Below are 12,772 nucleotides of genomic sequence, written 5' to 3' on the forward strand. Positions count from 1 at the left end.
ACAATTCAGAGGAACTTCAAGGTATATAGACTTTGAACTGGTAACAGAAATTATGAAAAATGAACCAATAGTAAATCCACTAGTACAGAATGATGATCTAGTTACTCCGGTATCATCAGAGGATACCATAGTAATTGAAGAACAACAACAGACTAAGACACCCTGGTATGTAAGACTGAATCATTCTGAAGATAAGATAATTGGAAGCAAATTTAAAGGAGTCATGACAAGAGGAAGATTGGCAAATGAAGATGTCTTATTTCTCAAATTGAACCATTATCTATCAATGAGGCATGTGAAGATAAATTTTGGATTAAAGCTATGGAAGAAGAATTAGGACAAATTGAGAAAAATAATACTTGGACATTAGTTCCCCCGCCTGAAAATAAAAATGTAATTGGAACCAAATGGGTATTTAGAAACAAACTCAATGAAGATGGTAAGGTTTTCAGGAATAAAGTAAGACTAGTGTGTAAGGGATATTCTCAAAAAGAAGGAGTTGATTACAATGAAACCTTTGCACCGGTAGCTAGAATTGAGGCAATTAGATTATTCTTGGCCTTTGCAACTCACAAGGATTACAAAGTTTATCAAATGGATATTAAATGTACATTTTTGAATAGAGATCTTGAAGAGGAAGTCTATATTGAACAACCTAATGGATTTTCTTTGACAGATAACAATGATATGGTTTGCAGATTAAGAAAAGCTCTGTATCGACTAAAACAAGCTCCAAGAGCCTGGTATGCAAGATTGGATAAGTATCTTTTAAAAATTGGTTTTACTAAAGGAAATGCAGATAGCAATTTATATTACAAAGTAACTAATGATGACATTTTGATTATGGAAGTATTTGTTGATGATATAATCTTTGGAGGAGAAGATGGATTATGCAAAGAATTTTATCTTAAAATGCAGCATGAATTTGAAATGTCTATGATTGGAGAAATAAAATTCTTTTTAGGATTGTAGATTTTACAGACTGATAAAGGCATATTTTTTATTCAATCTAAGTACTTGAAAGAACTACTCAAGAAATTTGGGATGGAGAACTCTAAACCGGTAAGCACACCTATGACTACAAATGACAAATTATCTCAAAGGGATGAATCTACACCTGTTAATCCAACTAGAAACAAATCTATGATAAGAGGTTTACTGTATTCGACACAAACCAGACTTGATATTATGAATGCAGTATGTATAGTTTCTAGATTTCAGAGTAATCCCAAGGAAAATCATGAATCAATAGTAAAAAAGATTTTCCGGTACTTACAAGGCACAACAAATCTTGGATTATGGTACTAAAAATGAAATTTTTTATCTATATGCATACATAGATGCAAATTGGGTAGGAGATGTGGATGATAGAAAGAGCACCACTGGAGGAGCATTCTTTCTTGGAAAGAGATTAGTTTCTTGGTTAAGTAAGAAACAAAGTTGTACATCTTTATCAATAGCAGAATCAGAATATGTTGCAGCAACAACAAACTGTACACAGGTACTTTGGCTTAAGCAAATGTTGAAAGACATAAAGGTAAAATGCAAGGAACCTATTACTATATATTGTGATAACACTGTAGCAATTGATATATCTAAGAATCCAGTATTACATTCTAAAACAAAATATGTTTCTATGAAACTGAATTTTCTAAGGGAAAAAGTTGAAGAAAAGGAAATAAAACTTGTTTATGTGAATACTAAAGAACAGCTTGCAGATATTTTTACAAAACCTTTGCCTAAGGAAACTTTTGAGTATCTCAGAGATCAGCTCAGAGTCTTACCTCTACCGGTAGAGACTTAGATAGTTGATGATTGTCATCAACCGGCAAAATTAAATGGACAAATCTTTTATTCCGGTATTTGATGAGGAAGCTACTTCTCAGGGGGAGTAGTTGGTATATTGAATTGGTTGGTATTTTGTATGAACTTGACTTTTTGTGACTTCGGCATTTGATGTCAAAGGAGGAGAGATATATGGAAAAACATTAAGGAAAAATATATGGAAAAATGCATTATCTTTTTGAGGAGAGATTGGTATTGTAAATAAATCTTTGTATAAACACATATTACTGCCAGGGGGAGAATTGGTTTTTGTACTTGGCATTTCTATTTTGGCACTTTGATGGTTTTTCTATCTTGTGTTACCATCAATGCCAAAGGGGGAGATTGTTGGTATTTTGGTATGGTTTTGTCATTGATGTCAACACTTGCTAAATACACGTACTTTGGAGATCCAGCAACATTCACCGGCAATCAGTAAACTATTCAAACAATCACCAGTATATGGTTAACTGGCAGGATATAATGTTCACCGGTACCTACAATGACATGGAAGACACTTGGTACTGTTGAAGACATCATGTGGACACTTTTCCTTGAAGTAATATCATTGGTATATTCTTATTTTCATATTTGCTTTTACCGGTAAATAGGTCCAGGTTATCTAGGGTTACACCGGCAGGTTTATCTTTTCTAGATCAGCATGGCATGCTATGGAGATGATTTATTATTGTTATAAAAACATTAAGCCGACATGTTCAATCAGTTATTGCATCGGATATTGTATTATTTGTAAAATATTTTATTGTAATATCTTGTAGAGCTGACCTACTAAAATTGGTCTTAGGGTATGGTATAAATGTAAGATCTTATTTGTAAGATCAAATGTGGAATGCAAAAAAGATTTAAGGAAGGATATATGTGAGATCAAGCAGAGATATACATGAAGACATTATTTGAAGGTGAAGTTAGGTTTTTGTAGAAGCATATCAACATTACACTGATACTGAATCTAGCATATGAAGATGCTATTTTGTGTATTACATTCTCATTGGATTTAACTATCTAACTATAGTCAGTGTGACTCCCATTTGTGTTTGAGCAGTGAGCTCTAGGCTGTTGGTCTTTCTGCATGTGCAGACCCCTCTTTGTACACTTACTATCTGCAGTAGTATCATCTGATTGTGGGTAAGGTTTCCCATCATGGTTTTTCCCCTCACAGGGTTTCCATGTACAAATATTTGTGTCATGTGTTGTGGTTGACTTTGTGCTTATGTTTCATGCATTAATTCTTATTGGTACAACATTTCCTGTTAACATTGTTTACCGGCACAAATAATTGTCTTACCGATATTAAGCAATAAGTTGGTTAATAAGATTTTGGTTTGAATTTATTAGACAACTGTTTCACCCCCCCTGTCAGTTGTCCCCGGGACCTACAACAGCTAGCATTTCCTTTTTAGTAACAGTATAATTCAATTCAGGTCCTTGCAAATTCTTGTTGATATAATATATTGTATTTTCCAACTTATCAACTTTTTGTCCTAGCACTGCTCCTATAGCATAATCAGATGCATCAGTATGGATTTGGAATGGTAGAGATCAATTAGGTCCTTTTAGAATTGGTTCTTGAGTCAAAGCATGATTAAGCTTTAAAAAAGCTTCATTGCATGCTGAGGTCCATTTAAATTCTGCATCTTTAGTAAGCAATGTAAATAAGGGACTTGCAATTTTGCTAAAATCTTTAATAAACCTTATGTAGTATCCAGCATGGCCAAGAAACCTTCTCACATCTTTCTACTTCACAGGGTCATTAAAATGTTGAATAACCTCAATCTTTGCTGGATCAATTTGTATGCCTTGTACAGAGATATGATGACCAAGGACTATTCCTTCTTCCATCATAATGAAACACTTCTCACTGTTTAGAGACAAGTTGTAGTCTTCACACTGCTGCAAAACTTTCTTCAAATTTCCTAATGCTTGATCAAATTCAGAACCATAAGTTGTAAAATCATCCATGTAAATTTCCATAATACCTTGAGAAATATCAGAAAAAATAATGATCACCGCCCTTTGAAAAGTGGCTAGAGCATTACACAACCCAAAAGGAAGAATAGAATATGCATAAGTGCCCCATGGGCAAGTAAATGTTGTTTTCTCCTAATCCTCAAGAGCTATTTGCATTTGATTATAGCCACTAAATCCATCTAGAAATGAAAAATATATCTTACCAGCAAGAGAATCCAATACCTGATCCACAAATGGCAGTGGAAAATGATCCTTTCTTGTGGCTAAGTTCAAGGCTCTATAATCAACACATACTCTCCATTTTCCTCCCTTTTTAGGGAGAATCACCAAGGGTGATACCCATTGACTGTCAGAAATAGGATAGATAAACCCAGCTTTCAACAATTTTTGCAATTCTTCTTTAACTATCTCCTTCAGGGCAGGATTGACTCTTCTTTGAGGTTGTTTGAGGGGGCAACACTCATCCTTTGTGTAAATGTGATGAGTACAAACTACTAGATCAGTTCCATTCATATCCTTGTAATCCCATGCAAAGGCATTTCTATGGAGTTTTAGCAAGTCCACCAAGCTATCCTTCTGAGTATCTGCTATATTCTTATTGATGTTCAAATATTTATTCAATTCAACCTCTATCTTGATAGTAAGATCAATCTGATTTATATCAGAAACATGAGAATATGACAATTCCTATGGCAACAAGGTATGCAAGATATCAGTGGCTGCAAGAAAGTCCAACCCTACAATATTTGAAACCAATTCCTGCAATTCTTGGTCTTCTATTAATTCATTTATCAAGACCTTATAAGGGATTGATTCTTCATCATATAATTACATGAGTGGCATTCGATTAATCATCATAAGGTGATTAATAGAGTCAATTTTTTTAGATTCCTCTCCCAAAATAGGCCAAACAACCTGCTGCTACTCAAGCTGAGGTTGTGCAGGGGAATACAAAGCTAATGTTTTTGTGGAACTGCCATCTAAAATAGTCATGTCTCCTGATCTACACCCAATATATGCATCAGCTGTGGCCAGCCATGGTCTTCCCAAAATGACTGGATATCCCCCTAATGTTGCTTTTGGAGATAAAATCATAAAGTCTACAGGATATTCCCAGGAATCTAGAATGACCACTATATCTTCTATCATACCATCAGGTCTTACTGCAGAGCCATCAGCAAGTTGGAGAACTGTGGGTGTGGCCCTTAAACTATCTATCTCTAGATTTTTCATTACTTCCCTTGTCATTACATTAATGACTGCCCCTAGATCAGCTAAAATATTTTTTATTTGACTACCATTAATGACTATACTCACAACAGGACTACCTGGATCAGAATACTTTGGAATAACAATTTTCCCTAACATAATATCAGCCAATTGACCCATAACGTGAACTATTTGTGGATCCTTTTTCTTTCTACCAGGTTTCTTTAGGCATGCCTCTCTCAATGCTTTACCATATATTAGAACATCCTTTATTGCTTGCAACAATGGGATTTTAACACAAATGTGCTTTAGTTGATCAAGAAAAGCAAAGCTTTGTTGTTGATCAGTTAAAACTTCTTTGTCTTTCAATCTATGGAGAAATGGTGGCAATATTTGATTCTAAGGTATTACATCTTTAGGATTAGAGATTGGCTGCTCTTCTTGTACCTTAGTAATAATTGGTTGAGAGGGATTAGGTAGAGTTGTGCCAAATCGAAGGTGAATATCATCTAGTGATAAAGAATAGGCTGGATATTGATTAGCATCAGTTGAATAAGCTTGTTGCTGTTGCTGAGATTTAATATTTGAGTTAGGCAATGGTTGAGTAGGCAACTGTGTTGGCTTGGGAGGTGGTGTTGAGGCTACAAGAGGTGGCATTAAAGCAAAAGGTTGTGGCTACTGAGCAGGGGGCTGATATCCAGAAGATTGGGATGACAATGATGTGTTTCCCCTCCATTGAGAGGTAGGTTACCAATTCCCTTGAAACTAGTTCCTTGCACCCTAAGGTGGATACCAGTTTCCCTGTGGCTGCTGCCACTGTGGGATTTGATTAGAAAATTGTTGTCCTTGACCTTGTGATCCATACCAATGTGGATAATTACCAAAATTTTGAGAATACTATGGTTGTCATTGGTTATTTGGTGCATAAGAATTACCACTATAACCAGAAAAGGAAAGTGGATCAGGTGGCATACTTTGTCTTTGAAAATTTGGTCTTCTTTGAGCAACATAGAAGACTTGTTCATCCTCACCTTGAATTGGTTTGAAATCAGGTACTTCAACATTTGCAACCATCTTACATCTACAATCTTTCTTCCAATGCTTACAATGAGGATAGAATTCTGCAAGAAATACATCAGCTTCCTCGTGCTTCTTCTTAGCTGCCAATGTATCCAATTGAGTTGCCATATTGCTTATAATATCCTTCTTGAAATCTTTTAACAAATGGCTAAGTTACAACCTAGAAACTCCAGTTCCAGATGATGATGATGGTACTCCTGGCTTAAATTTCCTATTCTTCTTAGAAGTAGATCTGGAATATTTCTTGCAAATATGTCCTATTTCAGCCCAAGTATATTGTGTAATGTCACCTCCCCCCATTAGATCTAAGGAATCGGTGCATTCATCATTGATACCCCTCAAGAATATCAATTTGAGGGAATCTTCATTCAGAGTACTATGCTTGGACTTCTTGACACTAAACAAAAACCTTTCCAGATAATCCTCAAGGTTCTCATCTTCAGTTTGTGTCATTCTAAAGATATCATCCCCATGATGATTAGTGCCTCTACAATAATCTTTATATTTTGCAAGAAACAACCGTTTCATTTCATCCCATGTATTGATTGTGCTACTACCCAAGCTCATAAACCATCTTAAGGATGACTCCTTCAAAGTGGCTGAAATTTTTTTGAGTCTATGGGCATCTGTAGTATAGTCAAAACTACTACAGAGAACATCAAACTCAAATAGAAATGTATCAGGATCCTCTGTCACCAACCCATAGAGTTTAGGAAGTGAAGATGTGTGTGGGAGAAAAAGTGACACTAAGCAAACATGCCCTAATCTTACTTTCAAGCACACATTTGTGGAATACGAAAGAGCCTAGAGGTATCACACAATTGGCTACTTCTTCTTGTGGAAGAGAGAGCCATGGGCTACCTATTAGGATTTCTATTCCTTTGTTGTAATTGAAAGATGAAATGATGCAAGTTCAATCCCTAACCCCAAAGTGCAAGTATGAACTAATAACAAGATTACAGAATTGAACTTAAATGATGGAAAGCTGTAAACACAAGGACAAGACAAGAATGCAAATGCGTACCCGGAGTTAAAATCTGACTGAAAATGTTCGGGATGGGGGCGCGGGCGCCACTGTCCTGATTCTGCCCCTGAAACTACTCCAGAAACTGCTGTTTTTGCACTCTGGAAAAGCTGTCAAAAATGCAGAAAATGCTGTCTGTCAGAAGGACCAGGGCACCCAGCGCCCCTGTCCTGGCAGGACCAGGGTGCCCCACACCCCTGTCCTAGTCTTTTCCTCTGAAATTTGGTGGGAAGGTCAGTCTCAGTCTGCTTCTCCCGGATCTGCAACCTGCGGCGTCGTCCGAGTCCCAAAACCTGCACTTATATCTGAAAAGGTGTTTGGGCGGCTATATAGGGTTTTGCCTTAGTCAAACCCCCGCTTCGGTGATTTCCACCTCCACGAATAGCCAAGTTGTATTGTAAAATGTATTGTGTGTGCAGACCTAGTGTGTGTGCAAGGTCCTTAAATGCAAGAAAGCAAACTAGAGCAACCTAGAAAGTAAACCCTAATTGCTTGTAAATGATAATGTAAATGCTCTAAATCAACATGCAAAGTGATCTAAAACATGAATAAAGGATATATTGAAGCTTATGCAAAGACATGAAAACAACATGAAATCATACCCAACCCTTAAGGGAGGAGTACAAGCCAATCTTCAGTCGGTAATCTCCTATTGTTCTTCAATGTCTTCCAAGCCCTAAGTGAAGGAATGAAATTAATAGATGCTTGATAGAAGGATGTTGTAAGATGTTGAAGACTTCAAATATCTGCTCTTTCGCTGTATATGAAGTTCCTGAAAACAAAAATCCCATCCTTTCAAATGAAGAAAGAGAGCTCTTATATATGAAACCCTAGGTTGTAATTCTGCCTTTTGGCCGACCTAGAGATTGAATATCCTGCCAATTTATTGGGGTTAAGCTTTATTTTATGATTGGATCGTGCTCCTAAAATTTTGGGAAAAATGTTCGGGACCATGTGCACTGGGCGCCACGGTCCCGACAACTTTTCACCAAATTTTTAGGGCCGTCGGATATGATGATTTTAGAGAGAATCCCGAAGTTACAGGTGATTTTGAGATGTTTTGACCCCGAAACCAAGCCCCCAAGTTCGAAATAGGACTTAATTAGGGTTTTTGATTAAGTGGTGTATTAGAGGAATAAAATGCGAAGGGCGCGCTTTAGTGAAAGGGCCCAACTTTATGATGTAGAGAATGATGAAATAGGACCTTAGACCTAATTAATTTGATTAATTAAGTGCTTAAGGAGAAATGCAATGCAAAATGCAAAATGCGCCAAGGCGGGTGCTAAACTAGATGTGAAATTGTACCACCCTAGCGAGTGCGTACAATTTACGACGCTACATTTAGCCCCCACTTTAGCGGTCATATGAACACTAAGTGCATATGCAAGCTAAAGTAAAGAAAAGTAAACATTATTTGAAAAAGGATATATCCATAAGTCTGTCGAACGAAGCCCCCAGCGGTATCTGCAGTACACAGTTAGGAACCACACCCTACAAAACACACGTTAGATCACAAAATCACCTAATGCTTACTAAGGAAGGTGATGAAAATTGGAGGGTAGCTATATGCCCCCCCTGTTTCGGCTTGCTAATTTTAGTGAGTTGAAATAGGGTATCATGTTTACCACTTCGAATTGTTAAAGAAAATTGATGACAAATGCTCACAAGAAGATTTGATATGAGATCAAAAACTAATGGAGAATCATTTGGTAAGAAAGAGGACTAAATCTTAATTCCAACACAACAAAGAGTGTGACGATTTGAGAGTTCTCTAACACAAGATGAAGGATGTAAATGGAAACAAAATGCAAAGAGAAGAAAAGAAAGGAGAAAAGCATGAATACACACATTGGTGATCTATGAGAAGAATAGTGAGAGAGAAAACATGGACTTCTCGCCCCTAGGTCTTGTCTAGGTGATCCATGGGAAAAGGACATGGAAAACTAGCCCCTAGAGTCTGTCTAGGTGATCCATGTAAGGGAGGAGAGTGAGAAAGTCTAGCCTTATGCCACTAGTTCCACTCAACCTCGTGCATGTGTGTGTAAGGGAGGTTAGAAGCATCTCATAGGAGTCTATGCCCGAGTATGCTACGACCTATATATGTATAGTACAAAAGCGTGACATCTCGCTCTAAGAGTCTGTGCTCTGGTTCCAAGAATAATCACCTTGCATAAAAGAAAAATGGAGACCTCTCACTCTAAGAGTCTGTGCTCTGGTTCCGAGAATGACCCATTGCTCAAAAAGTGTAATGTTTATGTCATAAGCAAAGTAGAACAAGGATACCTACCTTCATCACAAAAGAAGATACCCCCAAAAATGCAACAATGTCATAGAGTCTGTGCTCTAGTTCCAAGAATAATCACCTTGCATAAAAGAAAAATGGAGACCTCTCGCTCTAAGAGTCTGTGCTCTGGTTCCGAGAATGACCCATTGCTCAAAAAGTGTAATGTTTATGTCATAAGCAAAGTAGAACAAGGATACCTACCTTCATCACAAAAGAAGATACCCCCAAAAATGCAACAATGTCATAGATCCAAGCAAGAGAGTTTTGCACTCTTTAAGCAAGGATAAGATGGTTGAAGAGGGATATCTTATAGTATGTGTAAAGGAGATCCTTAGAGGAGAAGAGATCTTTGTACAAAAGACACCTATCCCCAAGAGGAATTGTCTTAGACAAATATAACATCTTCTAGAATAAGACAAAGAAGAGAATAAGAATGCAATACTTCCATCTTTTGCGAGGTGAAAGTGATTCTTAATGAAGGATGACGCTCTTTTTAACCCAATTGGGAGAGTGAATTCATTATGGATGTATTTTACCAAGTGCAAAATAGGTTGTAGTCAAGGACTTACACCTCTTGTAAGAGAGAATCCTTGAACAAACAACAAATGCCTACAAGGAATAACATCAAGTAATAAAGTTCAAACCATCCACGAAATAGGAAAAAAGTGGATCCTTAGATAAAAATAAGGAAAGATCATTGCCTCCCAAGGATAAGGACAATGAGAAGGACTTACACAATCTTCTAGGGAGAGATTTGGACATAAGCAAAAGAAGAGATGTATGAAATCACTCTTGTCCCCATAGGAACAAAATTAGGCTATTATGTTGCTTCAAAAATATGATTGCACTTGAAATTGTACCATCATGAATGACAATGAGCCCCCAGTAAATGAGCTACCAATGTCACATAATGATGAGCAACATAATAGCCATTAATGTTATTTAAAGACATGATGGATTGAATGAGGTATTTGAATATGACATGCTAAATGCTCAACTATAAGTGAGATAAAAAAACATGTATAAAGTGATAAAAATTGAAGAAGAAAATTCACAAGAAATCTTAGAAGAGGGATGAGTGTAATTTATTAGAGCCTTATCCCTAGAGGAAAGGACTTTATGATGAATAGGAGATAAAGATTCATAAGTGGATTTAGAAATTTGAGGGGATTCATAAAGAGATTTGTTCATTGCCAAGATTTCCTTATGAGGGGAATGAGAGTTGATAGAAGTAGAAGATGATTTAGTTGAAGCGAGATCATCATCATTACTAAATATAGCATTTACATTGAGTGATGGTCTTTTAGATGCTTTGGTACATTTGCAGGGATTATAACCGAGTCCAAAGGCATAATTGTGAAAATTAGTCTCTAAAGGAACTTTTATCCCTTGTTCATGAGCACCACAACCATTTCCATGATACCCATGCTTAGCAAAAATGCGAAAACCACGACCATAACGATCAGCCATTTCAGGAATAGAGGGTGGTTTTTCATAAGACAAAGAATCAAACTCTTCATAATTAGAGGTGTGAGGAGAAGAAGTTTGAGAAGCGGCCAAAAAATTATTGCTCATAGGTTCAGGTAAGACTGATTGATCTCTAGTTTCTTCCTTCTTTTTAAGTTTGAGCTCTCTAGGAGGAACCCTATACTCACCTACAAAGGTGGGATTAAAATCAAGAGATCCCTAATCATCTTCCGCAAGAACCTTCTCAGGATCAAAAGCCTTTTCATGTGTAGACTCAAGTCGAGAAGGATCTTCTTCAGGAGCTTTAGGCTCATCCAAAGAATTTTGATTACTAGAGGGTGATGATTCATCCATAGGTATTTTGTTTAAAGAGTCATCACTAGAAGAGGAAGGTTTAGAAGAACTCCCTTTGGAAGTAGATGTTTGTAAACAAGACTGAAGATTAGTATCACCTATCAAGGTATATGTCTTATTGTTATAAATGAATTTAACTTGTCTATGCAATGTAGAGGGGACAGCTTGCATACCATGAATCCAAGGTCTCCCTAATAACAAGTTGTATGTTAGATTTCCCGACATAACATGGATAGGAGTAGGCAAAGTAATAGGTCCCACTGTGATGGGTAAGGTGATAATACCTAATGAAGACTTAGCCACATTATCAAAGCCTCGAATGGGATGAGAGTCAGGCTCAATAAGGGATGTATCCACATTCATCTTATGCAATAGATTAATGCTACACACATTAAGGCCAGAGCCATTATCTACCAGTGTTCGTCTTATAGCCGTGTTATTTATGATAACCACAATCATCAAGGGATCATATTGTTGTTGAATTTCACTAGTAGGCAACTCATCTTGTGTGAACACAATTTGAGCTTTAGGATTCATCACAGAGTTAACCAAAGATACTATATTACTGGATGTATTCAGTGGAGGAACATTCAAATCTTTCAAGGCATCTTGTAACATTCCATGATGAGCAGAAGAATTTTGGATCAAATCCCAAAGGGATATCTTAGCAGGGGTAGCTTTAAGTTGTTCTATGAGATCATATTCCTTACCAAGAACTTGTGAAATACGTGGAGCTTGCGGAAGAATTGGTTGAGAAGGAGGAAGTGAAGTTGGGATAACTGGAGGAGGATTAGGTTGCCTATTGTTTCTTGTGTTATAGGTATGGGCAACCGCATGATAACTCTCTCTAGTCAGTTGCTTAGCATACTCATAAGGGCTCTTAGAGGAATAACCTCCTTGCACAGTAATAATAGGTTTCTTAGGAGTGCAAAAAGAATCATTAGCATAACCACCTTGAACCACTAAGATAGGCTTATTTAAAGGTTGAGAATTTTGAGAAGAACAAGCACCTTGGACAGTGAAGAGAGGTTTGTTATATGTTTCATTCACACGTATCAAATTGATTGAGGATGGTTCAGAGGAATGAACAAAAGTGTTGGAAGAATTTTTGATAGTCTTCTCTTGCACTAAAATCTTATCACGATTTAAATAAATTTTAGGAGAGAGACAAGGGGTAGCCACTGATGTTCTAGTAGGAGGAGTAATACTAGGAAAGGTAATATCATCCTTTATCATCAAATGATCTACATGGGGAATAAACTCTCTAGGAGAAGGATCAACATTACTCTCTAAAGTCTCACTTTTGAGAAGGAGATCTTTGAAAGAGATGTTAACCATCTTTCTTTGAACTAGGGTTTCCTTATGAGTAGAACCAATTTGAGGAGAGGGAGATGGTTTATTTTTAGAAGGAGAATAATTGAGATTCAAGGAAGGTGAGAAATTATCAAGGGAGAGAGAATAATCTACACCTTCTTCTAATGGTTCATCCCAAACAGTGAAGTTGTTGAAAGGAATGTTTGAAGTATTGTCAATTTCAAGAG

This window comes from Cryptomeria japonica, chromosome 11 (assembly GCF_030272615.1).
Source record: "Cryptomeria japonica chromosome 11, Sugi_1.0, whole genome shotgun sequence".
Taxonomy (NCBI): Eukaryota; Viridiplantae; Streptophyta; class Pinopsida; order Cupressales; family Cupressaceae; genus Cryptomeria; species Cryptomeria japonica.